General features: G+C 56.2%; 1 protein-coding gene across 3 annotated transcripts in view; it reads right to left on the reverse strand.

The window, feature by feature from the left end:
• Nucleotides 1-16,048, reverse strand: part of LOC123036804 (LIM domain containing preferred translocation partner in lipoma) — a 221,842-nt gene that overhangs the window by 166,255 nt on the left and 39,539 nt on the right. The window lies entirely within an intron of this gene.

The raw sequence follows: 16,048 nt of genomic DNA on the forward strand, positions 1-16,048 counted from the left end.
ACTGAGCATCCAGGAGGCAACGGTGGAGCGGTGAGCCCTCCCCAAGCAGCCGACAATCTCGGGCCTGCAGCTCGCCAAGAAGCGCCGGCACATGTGGGGACGAGGTGGCCTGCGGGAGCCGGGGACGGTGGCGCTGCGCACAGCATTATCTCATGCGCAGGAACGCGTGTTCCCAGGAGGTGACGCTCAGAACATCGGATTCTCTCTGTGTGCGACGCCCAGCTCATGTTCCGAATTAATGGGAAACGGAGAGGAAAGCGAGCTGAGGCAGCAGCGGGACGAGGAATGCCGCAAATGCCTGGCATTCCCGCCATGCTCTTCCCAGCCCTCACTCCCGGCCGTATATGGAGCGGAGACGGGCACGGCCGGGTCACAGGGCAGCCACAAGGCCTGCTCGGATGTCCGGCTCTGTTCTTTTTGCTGGAAATCTGGTGGCTTCCTCTAGGAATGGCCGGAACCACCAGGGAGGCCGGGCCAAGTGGGCCGAGGGCTACTGAGACGAGGGGCTCGGCCGGCCAGGGTCCCCAGGGCGGGCCAGGCCAAGCGTTCCTTCCGCTGGCAGGCTGTGACCCCCAGGGCTCGCCCAAACGCCTCCAGGGAAGCCCCAAAGTGCCTCTTTAGCGTGGAATTTCAAGGCCGTGCTGACGGTGTCGGCACCTCCCGGTGCTTCGAGGGAAGCAAAGGCCAAGTCCGTAAGCCGAGCGACATGCCAGGGACTTCTTACATTCCCCCCCACCCCATATTTGGCACAGGAAGCTAAACTGCCTGGAGATATGGAGGCTCCATTCTGACCTAGCATAGTATTTAGGCCTCGTGCACCTCTCTAAACCTTGCTCACTCGCTCATGGTGCAACTGCACCCCGTGGCAATTAATTCCACCATTTAGTCAGGTCTCAAGTGCCAACATTCAGGCTTTTGTTCATTCAGAGCTCGCTGCCAATGCTCCAAGAAGCCCTGTGGGCGTCAAAATGATGTGCTTCCTTCCATTCACCCTCTTCTCACCATTCATCATTTTAACCGCTGCAGGCAGGTTCCTACCAGGGCGTGTCTTTCACGCTCTGCACTGGACACGCAACAACCCCCATCATTTTAAGTCCCCCTCCCTCCGATGGAACTGGCCGAGTCCCGCACAAGCTCGGATCCCAACAAGCAGCTCAGGACTTGGTCCCAGGAACAACCTCCGCTTTCAAAAGCAGCACCGTGCCTCCCTCAGCTCAGGCGGAGGCTCGGATTGGGGCAGGCCAAGAAAGCGAGGGGGTTACGCCACGGTGCAAGGGGACTTGAGGGAAAGCGCCCAGGAGATCTTGCTAATTTCATGCACAGCACGACCCTGCAAGGTGGGCCAGCATCCGTCCCACGCTGCAGCTGGAGGGGCGAGCGCCGGGGCACACGTGCACGCAGCAGCCCCCCCCCCCCCCAGCATGCTGGGTGCAGCGGGGAGGCCCGAGCTGGAGGCCCATCGTTCGCCGCTGCACGGGTTCTTCCGCAGCCAGCGCGCCCCCCGCATCCCCTCCCGGAGAGGCCAGAGGCCGCGGGGGCCGCGAGAAGGATGGGCTGGAGCACACGCACGCGCTGTCCTTGGAGCGATTATGGGCGGGGGGCTGCCCCCTCCCTCCACACCCCTCGCCCTCGCATCGCTTCTTCAAGGGCTTTGCCGGCTGCACCCCCTTCCTCCTGCGCCCCACTTGCTCGCACCCAGAAGGGGAAGAGGGGGCCCGTCCCCAGCCTGGAGGGGGCATTCCTTTTGGAGGCGGTGCCCAGGCCACCAACTGCCCTGGCGACCGAAGGGCTGGGTCCCCCCGGGCACGGCAGCCAGACTGGGCCCCCCAGAGCCCAACCCGGCCCTCGGGGCTCCCCCGGTGGCCACACCCCTGCTCCTCCCCCAAAGCACCAGCCGCTTTTGCACCGCGTTTTTTTCCTTTCGGGAAGATCGCAGTGCCTCCCCGAAAGCGGAATTCCGGGCTGCCGAGCGCAAGGCTGCGGGCTTGCTCGGCTGCGGCCCTGTGCCAGCGCGCCCCGCCCCCTTCGCCTTTGGCCACGCCCCTGCAGCCCTCAGCCCGCCCACGGCTGGGGGACGCTCTGCAGGGCGATGCAGGCAGCCTTGCGGTGGCCCGGGGCTGAGCGCCGCGCGCCTTTGGCGCCGCACCAGCCGTTGCGCAGCATGAGTGCGGCTGGCGCCGTGCGTGCCGTGGCGGCCCAGCGAGGCCGCGCCATTCAGGCCCTGGACGCGCACACGGGAGGGCAGATGCGGGGCCCGATCGTGGCACGGCGGGGGACGTTTCATGCCATTAACTGCAGGGCCCGAGCATAGGGACTGAGCGGCGCCTGCCCCGTCCCCGGCAGCGGGGCGGCCCCGGCCGAGCGCAGAGTTGGCCCGCTTTCGGTCCTGCATTTCCAAGGCCCGGAGGAGAGCCGAGCCAGAGCCTTGCCCCGGGGCCTGTCCCTTTGCTTCTGAGGAATCGGAGCCCAAAAATAACTGGTGTTTGCTCGAACCTGGGAACCATTACCTCCTCCACGGGTCTGCCGCACGCAGCTGACCGGGCTGATCGGCGAAATCCGTCAGGTCAGCCCTTGCTCTAAAATTTCAGCTCTCGCTCGCATCCTGCATGCATTATTAAGACGTGCAAAGAGAAGAACACCGGCGTGTGCGTGCACGCACACACGCGCCCGGCAAGGAGTCCTACGGAAGGGCAGAGGCGGCAGCCACCGAAGCAAACCTCTCCACAGGGGACACGGTCCACTCGCCCCTGGCAGGTTGCCTCTCTCCCCACAGAGCAGCTCCGGCTTCAAGCCAAATCTGCCGGGGCAGGAAGTGGAGAAACCGGGAGCAGTCGGGCAACCTTGGGCTGGAAGGAGGCGAGGACAACTGTTTGCAACCAGCCCAGATAAGGCTGGATTTAATAACCGTGGAACGAGGCTATGGAGCACAAGGACACAGAGAGTGTGACCCCAGAGAGAGATGCTGGCTCAGACGTCCTTCCTCCCGGCAGGTGGATTTTTCATAACTGGGATTGAAACAGAGAAGTGCACTCAGTGAGTCCCGCTTAGTGGCATTTAATTTAATTCATGCGTTTTCAAGCATGCATCCGTTTTGACCTCTAAGAAGCTCGGGGCAGGACACACCTTCCTCCCATTTCATCTTTACAACCATCCTGCGAGGTAGGTCAGGCAGCACCATTTTGACCAGTCCAGCTTGAGCTGGTGGATTCCTGGCCACCAGAGGATTTGAAGCGAGGTCCCCCTGGCCTCTGTGCTGAGCAGGCCACACTGCCTGCCTCCACTCACAGTTCAAAAACAGCCCGTAGGAATCGAGAGCTACTCGGCAAAGCGTCCTTCCAGCCTTTGAAAGGGTTTACCCGGAGTCCCCCGTATTATAATGAATGTTGGCAGGTGGGAAAGCAACCCAGAGATGGCCCCAGAGAACATAAGTCAGCCTAGAAAGCAAACGGAAGAAGCTGGTTTACACAAAAAACAGGAAAGCCCCGCTTCCTTCCTTCCGGCTTCTTGCAAGCGTGGCCCCAGGCCAGCCAGGGTGTCCCAGCCTGCAAAGGGAGACGTGTCTAAGGCCTACCTTAGGGTCCAGGTATTGCAAAAAGGAAACGATGCCCTTTCCATGCAGCACCCACCCCCGGGAGTGCAGAACTGCCCCTCTTCCTAAACGGCAGCCCCGCAAATGCAAGGATGGCCGCGTCTCCTCTCTGCTCATTTAACCTCGCTTTCTGCCTTCCAAGAGCCACGTCATCGGGGGCAGAGGCAAGTCCATGTAACCGCGGGGTCTTCCCCCCGCAGAAGGACAGTCGCCGGGCTGCCTTCTTCCTTTCAGAAAGCGCCGCTCCCTTTCTTGGCCCTTGGCACAGTCCGGCCCGTTCTGCAGGACGGCGGTGCCCTGGATGATCTCGGCCGTCTCGCTCAGAGGGAGGCCTCCGTGCGTATTTGCCGGCGCTCTGAACCGCTGCGAGCCGAGCTGTTCCAGACGGAGCTGGGGTGCGAGAAGGGCGAGATGCTAATTTCTACGCAGATGAATTGCTGACCTAATTACAGTGGCGGGGCAGCCGGAAGCGGAGCCGAGCGGTCACTGTGGGCAGACGGGGGGCATCTTCCCTCGCGGGGTCTGAGCCCACCCTGGGCCCATTTCACAGACGCCTCCACAGACATCGGTCCCGTGCGCAACAGGTCTCGCTTATCCCCAGGTGAGCGGCCTCAAGCACCAGCACGAAGCCAACACAGGTGTGCAGAAAGCCGCGTTTTCAGTCAACACACACGGTGCGCCTGCAGAGCCGGGCAGAACGAGGGCCTCTAAGCGCCGAGAAGAAAGCGCAAGCAAAGCCAGGCTGAAATGAGATTGCTTTCAGGGAGGGCGCCAACGGCCGCCCGAGGGCATTTGAACAGCTTACATGAGGCTTGTGTAAGCTGCTCGGAGTTCGTTGTAATGAAAAAATGGGATATAAATCTAATAAAAAATAAATTTAGGAACCCCGGGGTCTCTCCAGCATCCTTTGCCCCCTTCCAAATTGGCCCAGCTTGATGGATTGAAATGGGGAAACAAGGGTGGTCTTCCCAGAGCCCCCTGCCCTGCATAGGAAGCTCATATGCCTCCAGGTTTGCAGTACGTGAACAATGGGGGGCCACCCATATGACTGCACCTTGCAGGTTTTCTGCAATCCTATGTAGGTCTACTTGGAAGTAAGCCTCACTGAGTTGACTGGCACCCCCTCCCAGGCAACTGGGCCGGCACTGCAGCCACACAATACAACCCAATGCTTCTTCATCTATTTTATTATCTGTTTTATTCATCTATTTTCTTCATTTATTGTCTGCCTCATATTCCAACATGGAGTTTTCAGAACAGTGACAGAGAAATAGAACAGGTAGAAGGATGGAACAATTTGCTTAATACAAAATTCAGTAAAACCTTGGCTGATTAATTCTGGATCAGTGCCTAACACAGAAGTGTTTTTAGCACAGCCCTCCATGAGGTGTGGTGTTTCAAGCAGTGGCACAGCTATGCTATGCTTTACTGTACGCAAAAGTAAACCCTATGACTCCATGGTATTTACTCCCAGGTAGGTATGCATACAATTGCAACTGAATTAATTTTAAGTCAAACGTGGATATAATTTTTAAAAATGGGAGAAGGGTTAATTGGAGCCCTCAACACAGAAGGGGAAAGTATTTTAATTTTAAAAATATGAGCTTGGGGGGGCATTATGGTCCTTTTCTAGGTCTTAGTGTGCACCTTAAGTTAAGGAGGTGCATTGAACCACAGGCATGGGCAACAGCCAGCGTGGGGCAGGGTCTTGGACCTAACTGCCCCCTGGCTCCTCCCAGCTCTACCATTATACGATTCTCTGAGCACTTTTTGGGGAGTTTCCTTAAACAAAAACAGGGGCTGAGCAGCACTGATTAGCATTTTGGTTTTGTTGTGTGTAATTCAGGGATAAGGTAGTAGAAGGAAGCAATTTCCCCTCAGACTGAGGAACCGCCATCGCTCCCCTTCAGTTTCCAGTTTCCAGGCGAAGCTTCAGACCCCCACTTCTCTTCTGTCCAAAACCGGTTCCTCCACTCTCAAACAAGTCGCACCCCCATGTCATCCTGAACCCATGCGCCTCTCTAGCCAGTGTGGGCCCGGCAACCAGGGGCAAATCCCCGGAATTCCCGCAGGCACATTTCCCAGAATATTCCACGGCGCTTAAGGCGGGTTGCCTTATTTATTTATTTAATTCAAAAAAATGTAAGACCATCTCTTCCTGGGGTCTCAGGACAGTTTAACAATAAGACAAAACAGAATAAAACACAACATCCTGGTCAAAATCTTAACCAATCAACAATAAAACCCATATTAAAACAATCAATATGGGTTGGTATCTCTGCAAGATGCCCTAGCAGAGAACACAAATGAGCAACCAGTTCTCTGAATACGGAACTGTGCGGAACCACGGACATAACAGCAATTTATCACGAACAGTGTCAATGATTTTGTATTAAGTATGTTTCTGCACTGCAGCTTTTGACTTCTTAAACTGCTTAGATCTAGATAGATGGATGAATATACCGCTTAAATGCACAGCATCAAGGGCCTGTTCCCATCATGCATTGCCAGCGGGATCGCTTGTGCTGGAGGTGCGCGGGGCCGAAGCAGAGATGCTTTGCATGCAAAAGGTAATGCTTAGTCACTAAATGCGGCCTCTTCCCATAAATGCACATGCAAAGGGAAAGTCAGGCCCAATTCCAGAAGGGTGAGTGGCGTGTTTACTACAGGCAGGCAGGCCGAAACCCAATCCTGTTTTCCGTGAACTGAACGACCAAGCTCAGAGTGTCCCTGCAGCATCAGGGGCCTCGTGGCACGGAGCCGAGAAATGCCTTGGCGATCGCAGGGCTGTTTGCACTTCCAAGCCATCCGCGCAGCAGACAGAAATGCGGGGCGTGTGACCCAGCCTGCTCATCACTCGCTGCTTAACATGCCGGAGTCCTCGAGCGAGCCTTCCCGGTCGCCCAGCCCTCCGTGTCAAAATAGTCCGCATGAGGAACTGGCAGAATTAGACGCCTGGTCCCATGCTCTCTGGGTTGGCCTACGCCACAGAAACAAAGAAACAGAGCGAGTCAGAAGGGGCCTCCTGGGCCATCTAGTCTGACCCTCGGCTCCAGCCGGCTCTGCTCACGACAGGCCCACCATGTGCATTCCGGTGAGCTTGTGCAGGAGACGTTCCCAGGGGATTGGGTCTGTCTGTACAGTTCATTCGTTCATTCATTCATTCATTCATTTATGGAATTTGTATGCCGTCCAATCACTAACCTCTCTGGACGGCTAACAGCATAAATAAATTGACGACCCACTCTGTCTGCAAATGTAATAATAAAATTCAATATTAAAACATATTAAAACATTGATTAAATAAGAAGGTTTTAACCTGGCGCCGAAAAACATATAATGATGGTGCCAGGCAGACCTCTCTGGGGAGCGCATTCCACAGATGGGGCGCCACCGCAGAGAAGGCCCTCCAGGCTGTGCATTGTATGCAATCCGAGAAAGGTGCTACCAGAAAACCTCGTACTTTGCTGAAAGAAATAGAATGAAGCCTGTCTCTCTTGAATGCAACTTTGGATTGCTTATTTCTTCTCTTTTTAGGCTCAGAACTCTGGGTTGGGGGAAGCAAGAGAGAAAAATATGTCCAAATTGGTTTTCTCATTGGCTCCTGGCCAGTTTTACCTGCAGCCTATTCACACTGGTTTTTGGATCTCGGTCTGAGAAAGACATTTCTATCGGTCTTGGTTTGTCTACGCCAGCTCATTCTTGCAAAATGTAAATTGGGACTCTAAATGTAAAATAACCAATGTCACTTCCAAAGCTTGCTTAAATTGTAGAGATGAGGGATGTAGGAAAATGGTGAATTCCCACCCATCCGTGGGATGGCTGTGCTTCTTCCTCTCTGCCAGAGAACAGGCAGATCACGCCCCAGGTCCAATGTGATCATCCAACCAAGCTCTGATTGGGCTGCCATGCTTGATTGTGCTACTGCTTAACAAAAGACAGGTTGAGAAAACTGCACACCTGTACAATGCAGGTGTTAGAAGAAACACGCTCCAACATGTACGCACATTTTCTTGAGAAGTTATTTCAAAAGATCTCCATGTTTGCGAAGAATCGCACCTAGGTTTGGGAAACGAGAAATGAAGACAAGCACAATGGACGGACTTGTCCACTCTTTTTGGCACACATTTGAGTCAGTGGCTCCGATCCAGGGATCCTGCTTGGTGAGCCCATGGAATTTCTGCTTGCACAGGCAGGTCAGCAGTCTCCATCCCTTCTGAGCCCCCCGCCAGCAGTCCCAAAGCTGCTGTGGATTCTGCAAGGGTGGGGAGGAACCAGCAACCCCCACGCATCCCCCAACGCAAGCAGCTGGAATCCAAACTATTAGGTGTAGATATGGGAAATTGTGCAAGCAGTGCCGATTTTAGCCATTAAGCCAATAGAGAATATGCATTTCCCTTGTTGACGCTTGACCATTTGAAAGATACTGCAGGAATTATTTGTGAACTAGGTGCTGTGTAAGGAAGTACCTTCCTTTTATTGGCCTTGAATTTCCCTCAGATCACTTTCATTGGCTGAGCAATTTGGGTTCTTATGGCAGACGAAGAAGAATGTCGGTTAGTCACTTTTTGTACACAATGCATAATTTTCTAAATTTCTATCATGCCTCCTTTACAACTAAACAATTCCAGATGTTTCCTTATATGGAGTTGCTCTGGCCCCTTTGATCCTTTTCTGCTGTTTTTCCTATTCTGCAATGCCCATTTTTATGCTGGTGATCAGAACCGTAATATAGGTGGTGCCACAGTGTGTTAGTACATTTATTTTCACAACAACAACACTCCAGGTCAAGATTCTCATCCAGCTGTTCCTCAAAACCCCAAGAACATTTCCTGATCCGTCACTTCTGGCCCAGATCCTACCAGCCTAAATGTTGGATTTCTCTACCCCAACATGAATTACTTCACTGTTCTTTACATTGAAAGCTGGGGCATATCTGAAGTCAAGGATTATCATGTGCTCTGGGGAATTGTGATATTCTGCGGAAGCCCATCAACCATGGACGAAAGAAGAACCTTCCACTCAGGAAGGTTCTGGATAGCCTGAAGTGCCAGCTCCTGCCTAAACTTGGTAGCTGAGCGGGGTCGGGTCGGGTCGGGTCGGAATCTGGATGGGCGCCTTGAGTCCTGCATTAAGCAGGAATCAGTGGCGTGCTAAGTCGCCTCCTGCAAGGATCCTACGACATGGCAAGCGGCTGTCCCTCAAGGCTTCACACACGGAGAGGCATCCCAAGGTCTGCTGCCCGAGATCTGCTTTGCGGAAGGCGCTGGCGATCGCACCCTGGATCTTGCAGGCAAATCAGGAGATGTGCTGCACGGGGGGAGCACACGGGAAAATAGCTAAAATGGAGTTGGGGGTCAGAAGTGGAGTTACCAAGAGTTCTGGCATAGGGGGGCAACTTTCAAGGTCGCATCCGGACAGTCATATTGCTTTTCGATACTGGAGACCTTGTAAGTGAAAAAGCAGCCACTGCAGGAGCAGGGACAGCCCAGCAGGACGGAAATCTGGGTTGATCCAGGCTGAAATACTGCAACATATTCCAGTGTGGTGCAGTGACTGAGAGCACAGGACTGGGACTCGGGCGATGTGCCTTCTAGTCCCTGCTCAGCCACTGAGCACTCACTGGGAGCTCACTGGGAGCACTTGGGCCGGTCACAAACTCTTCGCCCAGCCTACTTCCCAGGGTTGCTGTGTGGATGAGCTTGAGAGGAGGAGAATTAGGTAAGCTACCTTGCGTTCCTTGAAAGGAAAAGGGTGGAATATAAATATAATAACTAAACTAAACTAAGGGAGAGGAGAGGAGACTGTGTGTGGCTTTTGCACATCCTTGCAATCCAAATCGCAGGCAGGAGCCAGACATAGACACACTGAAATCAATGGGACTGAGGCTGCTCATGACAAACTCAAGTCCCACTGATGTCAATGGGTCTTTTTGCGGTGTGTCCAAGTCTGTGACCGGCTCACCGGATGGAATGGACTGAAGCCCATCCATGTCCATTGCTGGGGGGCAGCGAGGGGGGGGGGGCTTCCCGCAGGCATCGGGGGCCCCACTGTGAGAAATGCACTGAACCTTCAGATGAGATCAAGGGCGACCAAAAGGGACAGAAAGGGAAAGCAAAGGACTGGAGACAAAGGCAGGACATTTCGCCCTTTTAAGATGGCGTGGAAGAGCGTCCAATCCAGGAAACCAGGAAAAGCTTAGGGGGAGGAGACCGGACCAGGTGAGGTGGCCTTTCCCCTGGCGCTAGTTGGGCTTCCGGGCCTAACACCCTGCACTGGCTCCTTCCAGAAGGAGCAGCAGGCAGAAGGGAAAGTATCTGGAATGCCGAGAGGCGCTTCGCTCGGAGGAAAAAGCCTCTTTGCACCTCAGCGGGTGTATTCTCCCCACTGAAAACTGGTTTCCGGGCTGGGTTCCCAGCGAGCGCTGCAGGGAGCCAGCGGTGGTGCGAACAAGGTCAGGCGTGTCTCTGGAGACGAGCTCAAATGAGGCACATGATGAGGAAGATTATTCTCAAGTGCCAGCCCTCTCCGGGAAGAAGGGTCTCGGGTTGCACTGACAAAGCTAAGCGGAAACCCCGCAGCCCGCCCTGTTTGCCGGCCGCACTGCCCAGCTAGCCGAAGGAGCCCGTGCCTAGCGGGGCCGGGGAGAGCGGGTGCGGCCCGTCACCTCATCTGCCTGAGCGGGGCCCCCGGTGGCCACTGCCCGCCTCGCCTGGCCTGGCCTCCCAGCGCCGCTCGTGCCCATCCTCCAACAGGCGCAGGGACGGGCGACGTACGTCACGGCCCCAAGAAGCCCAGGGAATGTACGATATGTGCTGGAGCTCGCGCGGCAGCTGCTGCGGGCCCCCAACGCAGAGGCAGCCGGGCGGGCGGCAGCGGGCGCCTGGCCACATCCCGAGAGCCTCTCGCTTGTCCCTGCCCACGTTCGTCCCTTAGTCCAGCGACCCGATGGGCGGGCGCCTTCTCACCCCCAGCCCCCCAGCCCCTGACTTTTCCCGACACCCAGACTCCTGCGGCCGGCTGCCTTCCACGTGCGGCCGAGTGGATCGGTTTCAGTGGCCGGCGGCGCCTGGGAGCGACCTCGGCCCCCTGCACCCGCAGCATGCGTGCCCTGGCCACATCGCCCAGCCAGCTGCAGGTCTGAGCCGGAGCACCAGAGCGGTGGCAGGGCCAGCGGCTCCCTGAGCCCTCCGGAGCCACGTAGGCGGCACGGCGCTCGCTGGGTGGGTGGCTTCTAACCCCAGAGGCCGCTTGCAGCATGGCTGATCGAGTGAGCACCTGGAGATCTCCTTCCTCCCCATCCTGTTTCACAGGCCAGACTGGCCCAGTGTCACAGAGCCTCTCCTCTCCTCTCCTCTCCTCCTGCACCACCGTGGCCCAGCCATGAGGGTAAAGAGCCTAACACAGCCAATCCCACCCTGCTGCCCTGCAGATGACTGGCCTACAACTCCTAGCGTCTCCAGCAATGAGATCGAGCGCCATGCTGGCTGGGAACATCAGGCCAAACAAGATGCCGCCCGGCGCATCTGTGGGGCACCAGGGCAGGGAGGGCCAGTGCGATGCGAGTCTGCAGGCTCCCGTTCTCTGGGAGGGATCCCTGGAGCGCATCCCCTTTAGGCGATCCTGAGCGGCCCAAGGGCCGGGGCTCTCGGCCCATCTGGCCCCGCGTGCTCGCACGGGCTGGCAGCCGTGGCTCCCCAGGGTTGCAGGGAGGGGTCGTTCTGCCCTACTGGAGGATTCGGCCACGGATCGAAGGGCGGGATGGGGGAGCCAAGCCGTCACCAGGCTCAACGCGGCCCATTAGGAGTCCCAGCTCTGATGCAGGCGTCGCTCGCCATCGAGGGCCGCCGCCTTGCCCGGCCACACATCCGTGGCCCATCCGCCACCACTCATGTGGACCCCCACGGCCCAGAACATCCCGGCGACACAAGCAGCACCGTGCTGTTGCCGTAGCTGTCACACTCGCACACACAGAGTGCTGTTTTACGGAGGGGGGGAAGGGGGGGGCTGTGATTAATGGCATGTGCAGTCTGCGCCTCTAATTAGCCCACGCTGATCTCTAGGGCGCGACTGAAGGCCCCCGTGCATTTGGACCGCCTTCTGGCTGAAATCAGGAGCGCCAAGGGAACCTTCACATGTGCTTGTTCGCAGCACACGGTCTTCGGAGGAAGAGGGGCCTCAGAGCAGATCGACCCCTCCTTTGGCCCGAGAAGCTGGGGGGCCGCCACGCAGGCCCCTTCCCTGCAGCCACGCTCGCCCTCTCCGGCCCGTCCCGTCTGCCCAGGAGCATGAGCCTGCATCCCCCGGCCTCCAAGCGGCCCCGGTCCTGTCTGCCGAGATCAAACCCGGTTACGTGGGAATTAGGCGCGAGGAAAAGCAGGCAGCTGCCGGCGCGGTGGCAGCACAGAGCGGCTCTGGCAGCGGGAAGCAAGCAAGCTGCCTCGCGCGCTCGCCGGGACGCGGGCACCCGGCACACGCGCCCCGGGGAGGGAGCGCCCCCCCCGTTTCTGTCGCTGCGCGCTCGCGGGGAGGTATTTTTAAATCTCTCGCCGCAGCGCACAACTGCGGGTGCATCAGCCAAAATACCTCCCACTGAGCGCGCCTATTTATAGCTCTGCGCGCAGATAAGATGCCGCCAGCGCGGGGGGGGTGGGGGGCTGCGCGGCCCGGGCCCGGGGGGGCTCCGTCTCCGGACGGGCCGCAGGGAGGCGCTCGCGGGGCGCGGGGCCGCCAGGAGGCGTCGGCCAAGCCGGGCGCGCTGGGCAGGGGCGCGGAGCAGCCCCTCAAGCAGCCGGGTGACTCTGCGCGCCGCGCTCCCGGAGGGCCCTCCCCACGCCCCCCCCCCGATGCTTCCAGGGCTGGGCCTGGGGCCTTCGGCACAGGAGCCCCTCCAGCTGCGGCGCTTGCCTCCCCGTGGAGAGGATGGGGAAAGGCGATGCGCGGGGGTCCAGCGCGGTGCCGGGCTGCCCGAGGGGGGATCCCTCCAGGAGGCAGGGAAGAGGGCCCCCAAACGGGGAGCCCTCGCCCTTTCTGGCGGCATGCTGGCCCACCCGCTCGGTGCAGTGGCGGCGAGCGCTGGGCTGGGAGCCAGGAGCTCCGGGGTCGAGTCCCGCTCAGCCCTGGAGCCCACCGGGAGACTGGGCCGGGCCCAGGCTCTCAGCCCAGCCTCCCTCACAGGGCTGTTGCTGTGAGGGTAAGATTGAGAACAGCAGGAGAACCGTGTAAGCCCCCTTAAGTTCCTTGAAGGGAAAAGGTGGGATATTGATGTAAGAAATACAGCAACAGCTGAGCCCCTTCTGTGCTGAACCAAGTGCCGCCTGCACACACAGCAAAGGCAGCCGCTTCTTATTTGTCAAGGCCCTTGCAGGAGTCATGTCCCTGCGTGTCCCGGTGCCCGCGTGCCGGGCTGAGAGACAGTCCCATGGCCTGGGCCACTCGGGGACTCCGGGACATTGGAAACTGGCAGGGAGCCTTGCTGAGCAGCTCAGCCACTGGCCCACGTCCCCACTAGGCTGAGGCTCGGCTCGGTCTCAGGATGGTTAGCTGAGTGGCAGAGCCCCGCCGGCCTGCGGAAGGTCTGGGGTCGGAAGGTCCCGAGCCATCCCATTTGTGGGGTCAGAAGGTTCTGAGCTGCCCCATTAGCGTGACTTACACTGCTAAGCAACTGGACTGGGATTTCTGTCCATCGATTTTCTTTCTTTCCATACTGCCCAATCGCTGAAGCTCTGGGTGTGGCTCACAAGAATTTGCAAAATCCCAAAGCAAACACATGATAATAAATTGCAGTATCTGATTTCAGTCCACAAAATTTAAAACCAACCTGACAACCAAAACGGATTCCAATGGAACGCCAGCCCCATTCAAGCCAGCTGCCATGAATGCCCCATCCCATACCCTTCGATCGCAGGGGGGAGGCACGGAGAAGCCACCCAGACCTCAGGCATGCACGATGGGGCCCTTCGGGGGGGGGGGGGGAATCTTGCAGCTCCCACTTGCTCGGTTTTTAACTGGCTGCTTGGGAGTACTTTGAAGGAAGGGACAGCCTCTCCGTGATCCCAGCTGCTTCTCCCAGGATACCTCTGGGTCACGCATGGGGCGCAGGGAGATCCTTAGGAAACGAAGGGGGCAGCTGGCCACGGCCGAGCTTTCGTTCTCAGCAGAGCCACGTCTGGGGGTCTGCCCTGGAAAGTTTCTCCAGTTGCCAACCGAGCTCCAAAGCCCCCAAAGGTGACAGCGATGACACGAAGAAGAGGGGCAAAGGGACCGACAGCCGGGCAGCTGGGCAGCCACAAAGCAGAGCTGTCCTCCCTGGCTCAGCCCCTCATCTCCCTGGCCAAGATCGCGTCCCAGCTGATGTCGAGCCGAACATTTGTTATCCCTGAGCCCAGAGCATTGTAACTCCAGTATTTTCCACCTGTAACCAGGAGAGCTGGGCTTTTATTTCATTTCCATGCATGAAATCTCTACACCTTGTCCCTTGCTTGGGATTTGCAGAACAGCTAAATTTTGCCTACCCAGTCCCGGAGGGCAAATTCTGAGCCCAGCAGACGAACAATGGACATTTTAAAAAATATGTTCGTTTGTATGAGTTATATGCCCAAACCTTCTGGAAAGGAAGTGTGTGTCGCTCTAACTCTCCTGCAACCACAGTGAAGTTTGAGGCCTTTCAGAAAATGGGGCAGATACCAGGATACCACCCCCAAATAAATCCAAAATAAAATGCATTCATTTTGAGGAAGGAGGTAGGTTGCCTTAGCTAGTTTGTAACAGTGAGCAGAGTGTTGGTTGTTGCGGAAATGTGTCTGACGAGAACTCCATGGCTTGTTCTTGCTTCTCAAGAGAACAGCCCGTAGTTCACAAACCAAGAATAACCCATGCTTCAGCACAGCCTATGATGCAACAAAGACTCCACTCAACCCGCACACAGCCCTCGAGTGTAGGTATCACTCTGTCTGAACCCAGTCGGCATGTATGTGAGAGCAACCGCTCGGTCAGAAAACATCAAAGGCGAACAGAATGATCCCGTGATCCAAATGATCCAGGGCCACCTCCCACAACCTGAGCCGGGTGTATGGCGGCGAGCTGACACAGGAATGGGGGGAAAGCCGTGCTGGACCCCATCCCTCTGCTCCCGGGACCCCCTGGAAGTCCAACATGAGTGCGACGGTCTCCTCCTGCACTGCGGCATCCAGGGCAGGGGTCTTTTGAAGAAGCATGCCCAGATGTTTTCCAGAAATGCATATCCGTGCGTGCATTTTCTGCCTGGCAACATCCCAATGGACACGCATTGCATTGGCTGTCTTATTTTGGCACACAGGGAAATGTTCACTCGAACCCGAAAGAACTTTGGGGTGAAAACAAGGGGCTCGGTGGATTTTCAATACATTAAAACTTTCTGCAGCAGGGAAAGAAAAGGAATATACGGCCTCTGATTTTTTAAAGAATCATTGCATTGTGGAATGATTTATTAGCCTTTCTCAGTGTTTTTCTTTCTGTTATGCCATTTTTATTCTATGATTTATATTTTTGTGTTTATATTGTTGTTTGTAGGTGTGTTTTATTGTTTCGGTATTATTGTAAGTCACGTGCAAATGCAGACGTCATACAAATTTTGCTAATAAATGAATCGACTGTAATTGGTGATAGCTATCCAAGGAGTTAGCAAATCAGATCAAAGATGATTCTCACAGCCTCTCACAATCACCACACAAAAAGTTGACTCAAAGAGGAAGAGGCTATCAATGGGCTACGAGTCACTGTAGCTAAGCACAACTCCCAGACTACAAAGCTCTGCACGTCACATGTTGGAGTCACGCCGCAGATAAAAGCTTATGATTCTTTTAAAGCAAAATTTAAATTGTGTGCACTTCTTCATCATTTGATGCACTTATAATTTTTGCAATTGCTCATCCTAGATTTCCATCACAAGACAACAAAGACAGCTAAAAATCCTAACATCAAAAGAAAAGGGAAAACAATAAACCCATAAAAATTCATTATCCACAAAGAACAGCAGAAGAAAAGCGACTTTAAAAACTACAGCAAATGCTGACAGGTCTAGTCAGAGAGTCTGACGCTTGCCGCATTAGATGCTCCTTCAAAAAGGTCGCAAGGAACAACACGGAAGGTGCCCTCCCTGGACAGGATCCACCACGTGGCTCCTCTCGCAACACGGGCTTCTGGAGGGATTACTCTTAAGCAAGGAATTTACAAAGTGATTTATAGCTGTCATCCCTTGAAAGACAATCAGGTTGAAGCCGAAACCATAACTTAAAACGAGGATATATGAAGACATGACAAAGAGCCGCCTTTAGGAAGCCCCTGCTGCCTAATCCAGTGGTGTTGAAACTCAGACCAGGTTTGGCCCCTCCGAGGCCCCAGTCCGGCACTCGGGGTGCCGGATGCCCTGCACCTCACCCCAACGACCGGTGTTGGCTGGTTTCCGGCTTCGGTGCATGT

This window comes from Varanus komodoensis, unplaced genomic scaffold, assembly GCF_004798865.1.
Source record: "Varanus komodoensis strain SLA01 unplaced genomic scaffold, ASM479886v1 scaffold82, whole genome shotgun sequence".
In the NCBI taxonomy this organism is placed as follows: Eukaryota; Metazoa; Chordata; class Lepidosauria; order Squamata; family Varanidae; genus Varanus; species Varanus komodoensis.